The 7,382-nt window shown below is 44.6% G+C and overlaps 1 pseudogene; it reads left to right on the forward strand.

Annotated features, from left to right (window-relative positions):
• The first annotated feature begins 641 nt into the window (after positions 1-641).
• LOC112139216 lies at positions 642-4,187 on the forward strand (annotated as a pseudogene).
• Positions 4,188-7,382: the final 3,195 nt, after the last annotated feature.

The raw sequence follows: 7,382 nt of genomic DNA on the forward strand, positions 1-7,382 counted from the left end.
TTGTTTTCCTCAATGGAATGTACCGATGCAGCAGTTTGAAACAACAAGAGGAGCATGCTGTCGACATTTTTAGATGAGGATTTACTCTGTAGAAATAGATTTCACTCTGAGGTTATGTGCTTTGGACTTTTTTGTTTGTTTAATGTTCATTTTTCTTTATTTCACTGTTTTGATTGTAGCTTATAAATTATACGTTGCGTATATGCGCATAAAATCACCAACCAAAGTTTCATCTTCTTCACTTTTCCAGCTTCAGCCTGAATTAGACGCAGCCGTCTGAGGAGCGCGAGACAAAATTGAAAGGACCTGATCGTATTTTCAAACAGAAAGAAGATCCAGCTGTTCACTTGTTGGGATGGTTATTTATTTTAAATACCGCTGAACGCGCTTCTCACGTGCATCTGATCAGACTAACGTGGCCGCGCATGTGAAGAGACAGCGCGCGAGGGGATTAGCAACGTCACCCAAATGCTCCTTTTATCTCGACAAAAAGGAATAAATGTAAGTAAATCCAAAAGGACCGCTTACAGAATCCAATGTTGGAATGGTTCTCCCTCAAAGGCTTGAACAATGACTTGTACAATCAGCCCAGTCTCAGTAAAATGCGTACATATGCCACAATTTGGAAAATACCGTGTATAATGGTACACGTGTACACGTGTTTGGCCGTGTACGCCAAAACCGGTTTTTGCGTGCATATAATACGCGCGGTCCTAAACGTGTTAAAATGTGTTTTCCACGTTTGACACGTCCCCTGGTGGAGGCGTGAGCATCACAGACAGCCCCACAAACGAACAATTTGCTTTTCTAACCCTAACCATAACCATAATCCTAACCTTAACCAGGAACGACGTCATTTAGAAAAGAGCCAGAGGATTTCTGACCACGTGATCAAAACGAAACCTAAAAAGCCATTTTCCCGAGCCGCCGTTATTGAAGCTGTTTACATCCGCGATCTCGTGGTAGAGGCGTGGAAATAGGCAGACGGTTGCAACAAACTCACTCCTGATTGGCGACAGTACTTCTTGTAGATTCGATGACTCAGCTATGACTCAGACCAATCGCTGAAGATTGTTTGCAAATGGCGGTATCCGTTTCAGGAATTGACGGTGAAAGCGGCGGCCTACTTTCGCGAGGAGAGGAAGTAATGCATTTCCAATGGGGGACCTCATTGCTCGCTCTGTCCATTATTTTTACAGTCTATGTTCCCGGGTCATCACATGTTGACGTTCGGGACCCATCCACGTCACTTTGTGATGTTTTGGGTGTTCCCAACTAATCGAATTTTATCATGATGGCTGTTCCCTTTAAATCAAAGGTCCCCAACCTCCAGGCCACGAACCAATACCGGTATGTTGCCAGGATGGAAAAACACACCGGCACGCTAACCCGGTTCCGCGTTTGGTTCCAGTTCGTGTCCGGTGTCGTGTCCCAAGGGTTGGGGACCCTTGTTTTTACTGAACAGCCGGTGTGTCCGGGGGGTGATGAGTTGGGGACACCCAGGCGTCGGTGTGTGGCGACTTGGGAGTGAGATTGTTTTGTCTGTAATGCACCTGTAATGGAGTGGGTTTGATTTTTCGTTCGGGAATTTTCAATTTGTTCACATTTCCCTGAGCATTAATGTGAATGCTACTAGGGCTGTAACGAGTATCCGGGTACTCGGGTATTCGCGATCTGCTCCCAAAATTTCGAGTAAGGATATTCGCGACGTCTAAGATCGCTGATTCGCGATCTTTATAAATGTAGTAAATTGTAGCAAAAGATGATCAAAATATCAATCGGGGACGATGTATTCTTGCTCTGAAATGCAGATTAATGTCGGATTTTAAGTTTACAAACAAAGACAAGGCCAAAAGAGCCACCGTACTTCCACCGGAAGTAAACACATCTTCGTGTCGGTGAAGCTTCCGGTTTTCAAAGTAAAACTAGCGAGAGATTTTTTCCGTTCAAAAACTGAGACTGAAGTTCCGCTCACAGACATAACTTCTGAAAAAATGAATTAGCTTTAACATAGGAGCTTTAGCTCCAGTGTTTACATTACTTTGGTTATGATAACTCTTCAACATTTGACGTAATTAACGAAACTCCAGCTTATTCTGAAGAAACAGCCTCGCGCTGCTGAAAGGTGGATGTAATCAACGTGAATCAGCTGATTCTGCTGCAAAAAAAATACTTTTCATAGGAGCTCTGCAGCAATATGTGGTGCTTAGAACGTAAAATATTGAAGAACTTTGAGGATAGAAAACTGTGGAGAACATTTTCAGGTTTTGTTGTTAAATGACCCAAAACAAAAGTGATTTTTATCCTTTTATGTTGTTTTACTGCTGAACCAGAAGATTGAAAAAAAAAAAAACTTTAAATGACAAAAAAATGTCTTTTTATCTGAATCTTTGTGTTTTTTAATCATCAGTTTAGTTCACTCTGATCACCTGTTCTAAATAAAGGTATAAATGATGATTAAAATACAAATAATTTCAATTTTCATCCATCTAGTAAATAGACATAGCAATAAACATTATAATAAAAAGTAAGAATCGTGGTTCAACTCATGAATCGTTGCTCTCGATTTGTGAATCGAATCGGATCGCCACCTGATGATCCACAGCCCTAAATGCTACACAGAGGTAATGGGACAAGAACAACAATAAAGGATTCATAAAGTTCTCATCAATATTGTGATCGGTCAGTTTAAATACAAAATAAATTCAGTTCAAGACAGAAAAAGTAAATGGTGACATTGTGAAATAAAAGATCAAAATATTTCTAAGAAAATGTAAATAAAAAAGAACATGCAGAGAAAAAAAGATCTGAAATTTTAGAGGAAACTCCAAAGTGAGGATGAAGATGTTCAGGCCAAAGGATGAAGAAAAGAAAAGGGGAGATACAAGTTTCATGGAAAATGCCATTGAGGCACCAGGACCATCAATCTGGACACAGAACATATGAATGGATCTTTGCTAAGAATTGAATGTTTGGCTGTCAAAAATGCCACAGCGTCAAAGATCTTGGATTGTCTCATGGGGGAGGGGGGAACAGTACCGCTATAACAAAAAATCTATTTTCACCCCATGCCTGAGACCCCATTGGGTTTGAGCAATTTTTCAAATGAAAATGTATCTTTATTTTATTTAATAAGTCATCCAAGTTGTCATGCTTGGAACACAGTGGATTCATGAAGTCTTTGTAAAATGGTCTTATTTATTAAGTTTTTACTTGAGGAAATCATCATGTTTGTCATCATGTGTTGGAATTGCATTTAAATCCTGGGCACTAGATATGTTTTTTAGTGGTAAGGGATTAGGGAGGGATTTGGACATAACCAGTGAGTGGAGGAGTCTTCACTGTTTTAGCTAGTTTCTGAGGCGGTGCATTTGTGAGCAGACGATGTGGGTCGGCTCCTTTTTTGAATCATTTCACTCTGAAAACACTCGTCTCTCTGCAGGTGTATCTAGCAGAGTGGAGCGGCCAAAAGGTGGCGCTGTGCAGACTGACCTCCCAGGATTACTTGGAGGACTTCCTGCATGGACTGGGCATGCTCCAGGCCTTGCAGGATACGGCAGTGGTGCAGCTGGTGGGCCTTTGTGCAGAGGACCACAGCTTTGTGACGGAGTACCACCTTCACTGCTCTCTGCTGAACCTGGAGGGGGTTTTCGCTCAGGAGCAGCATCAGTTTCACCACATGTGGCAGATCCGTCTGAGGCTGGCTCTGGACTACGTGTCCATCCTGCACTTCCTCCATAACAGCCCCGGGGGGCCGGCGGGTCGTGTGTGACTCCAACAGCCTGGAGAAAACGCTCTCTCAGTTTCTGCCAACCAGCGACTTCCGGCTGGTGGTCAACGACCTGCTGCCCAAGGTGGATGTGGGCGGAGGCCTGCTGGTGAAGTGAGGACACCAGGAGCTCACCGGAGACTTTGTGGCTCCAGAGCAGCTCTGGCCTTTGGGCAACAAGTCGTTATCAGATGACCTCATGCCCGGATACGACGAGAAGACGGAGATTTGGAAAGTTCCGGACAGGACCCGCTTCATCATGGGAAGGGTCCGAGGAGGAGATCTGGTCCACTTCCACCTCTTTCAGGTCCACGATGTGTGCAAGAGGGAGGAGCCCAAACTTTGGCCCTCAGCCCTCCATGTGTTGAGGGTGTACAAGTCTGTGTACAGCATCATGGTGCGAGACGCTTTGAAGTAACAGAGACACGCTCTGAGATGGACACCAGCTCAGACCCGGAACACGAGGAACAGCAAGAGGCAGTTCTCGCTACCTCCTTAAGTTTGCTCTTCAAATCTTTTCCGACTGAGAAATCGTGGCGTTTACTGGTGTGACACAGACTTCTCCTGACTTTGAAGTTGGAAAGCTGTATTTGTAAATGTGGATCAAGCTCCTCTTGAAGACGTTGTTGGTCCTCATCTGTTTGTGAGCCCGTTCAGATGATTTCTTGAGGTGTCCGATTTTTCTGGCGACCACCATGCCGACGGAATAATCCGGCGTCTTTCATCAAATAAGGCATCGGATTACCACGTGTGTCCACGTGTCTTTGTTTTAATCGGTTTCACATCAGCGCACCTGTAAACCAAATGCAGGAAACGGGCGATGTTGCGTTTCCATGGCGACTGCTGTTTGGTCTTCGTGATGCTGCAGATATTTTAGTTTAGTTCACTGAGGTCAGAGACACTGAAGTTTTGAAAGTAACAGGAATTTGAAACTTCCATCATTACAACAATCTACCAAACAAATCAGAAAATGGACTAAAACACCTGGACTAGTATTCTCCAACTATCATGTTTCCAGAGTCATTTCTGATTATTATTTGATTACTTTCTGATTATTATTTGATTACTTTCTGAAAACTCCCAGTTATCTGATTTTTGTGGGCATGTAAATGGGATCAATGCCCTATATGATTTTAAATTTATGAATGCAGTAAATAAAGTCTGAAAAAAACAGAGGTACTCGGTCATTAATTTTAAATTATTCAACAGAATCACTAATGAAACAAATTAAAAGCTTAAAATCAACTTTTTGAGCTTTTAAGTGTATCATATTGTTCATTCCTCACTATTAAGAACCCCAAAACGGTATATTGATCCGTTCGTGCGTTTCTGAGTAATCCTCTAAAAACCTGCGCTGTCCGCAGCAGCCCCTCCCATACCCATGAAAACGAGCGGGTCCTCACATGCTGATGTTACAGAGTGAGACCGCCCCTTTCAGGAAGAGCCCCAGTCTAAAACAGACCCAGACTTGGACCCTCCTGTGCCTACATAGTTTAGGCAGCAGCTTGTCTGGCTGAAGGACCCACTGGATCAAGTCCATTGCGTGTCCTTTGAAGTGAGCCTATCCTGCCGTTGGGTGGGAGCAAACACCTGTTTCTGAACTTTACCCAAACCAAGAGGCTTCATACGTTGCAGTTCCTCAAAAGACCACAAGAGGGCAGAGTTGTATTTGTCATCACTGCCAGTCAGAATAACCAGCATCATCTGTGCTGATCTGAAGACCACTGAGAGATTAAAGATAGATAGATAGACCTTTATTGTCATTATCACAAGGACAATGAAATTGCAGCAACCGTTTCAGTGCAAGTGGCATAAAAAATACAGAACATAATATAAAAAATACGATATAAAGTATAAAAAATATGTAGAAAAATATATACAATGAACTGTGCCATATAAGACTATGAGCATATATGTACATTATGGATGTGCAAAAAATCGAGCATTTAAATAACCAGATTTACAGATTTACATGTGCATATGTACATAAGCAGTATATAAATATATGAACATATACTGTACAGTGTGATGAGCAGTTATCTGTGTGAGTTGGAGTTTAGCATAGATACTGCTTTTGGAAAGAAGCTGTTTTTCAGTCTGTTTGTTTTTGTTTTGATGCCTCTGTAACGCCTTCCAGAGGGCATCAGGGCAAACAAGTCCGAACCGGGGTGTGAACTGTCCTTGATGATGTTTTGAGCTCTGCTGAGGCAGCGTGCAGAGTAGATGTCAGTCAGGGTGGGGAGGGGGCATCCAATGATCTTCTGAGCTGTGTCTACCACTCTCTGGAGCCTCTCCTTGTCTGCGACGGTGCAGCTGCCGAACCAAACTGTGATGCAGTATGTGAGCAGGCTCTGGATGGATGACTGGTAGAAGGTCAGCAGCAGGTTGGTGCAGAGGCGGTTCTTCCTGAGGACCCTCAGGAAGTGCAGACGCTGCTGAGCCTTTTTGATGACAGCTGTGATGTTGGCTGTCCAAGAGAGGTTGTCTGAGATGAGGACGCCGAGGAACCTGATGGTGTGGACCCTCTCCACAAGCTCACCATTGATGTGGAGGGGGGCGGGGTCAGGGCTGTGCTTCCTGAAGTCGATGATGACTTCCCTGGTCTTCTTGGTGTTCAGAGTGAGGTTGTTCTCTGAAGACCAGGTTGCCAGCTTCAGGACCTCCTCCCTGTAGGCAGACTCCTCACCTCTGGAGATGAGTCCAACCACTGTGGTGTCATCAGCGAATTTTATGATCCGGTTATTGTGGTGGGCTGGACTGCAGTCGTAGGTGTAGAGGCAGTACAGCAGAGGGCTCAGCACACAGCCCTGAGGAGAGCCGATGCTGAGTGTGCAGGTGGAGGAGAGGTGGGGACCGAGTCTCACAGCCTGTGAGCGGTCTGAGAGGAAGTTGTAGATCCAGTTGCATGTGGGGGGAGGGATCAGAAATGCTCATAGCACCGTGTTCTCCATGCAACCATGCAAACCAAAGTGACAGAGCTGCACAGATATCTCAGGAATAGTGAAGGCTGCAGAGAAGATCAACCAGGATGAAGATAGAGGATCACCCTACAGCACATACATCAAAGTCAATGCCCGGGGGCCGGATCCGGCCCTCCAGATCATTTGATATTTTTGTTATTAACAGTCCGATGTTATCTTGCGCTGGTAACATATTGCAACACATTTTAATTCCCAACTGATCACATATTGATAAGGACCCTCCGCGTCAAAAATTTACGTTTTTGGTGTTTCCAGCTCATCGTTTTTGACGTGCTGGCTGTTCCAGATGACCCCAATTGATTGACATCAAATCAGGGGTCCCGAACCTCAGGGCTGCAAATCAGTGCCAAGACTTGAACAACCGCACCGGTATCCTAACCCTAGCCTTAACCCGGTACCAGATGAGGGTCGGTACTGGACGAAGATCAGTAACAGTTCAGGATGCAGTACCGGTACCAGACGCGGACCAGGCTAGGGTCAGGGGACGGGCAGCCTGGCCCTGGGCTGCATAGCGCCCTAGGCAGAACAGGACTTTTGCGCCCGCCCCTCATTCACCCACACGCAGTTTCCTCTTCAAATCAAATCAATCTTTATTTATAGAGCACCAGTGTAGCTCAAAGTGCTTCACATTA

The sequence above is a fragment of the Oryzias melastigma genome, linkage group LG6 (genome assembly GCF_002922805.2).
Source record: "Oryzias melastigma strain HK-1 linkage group LG6, ASM292280v2, whole genome shotgun sequence".
Lineage (NCBI taxonomy): Eukaryota > Metazoa > Chordata > Actinopteri > Beloniformes > Adrianichthyidae > Oryzias > Oryzias melastigma.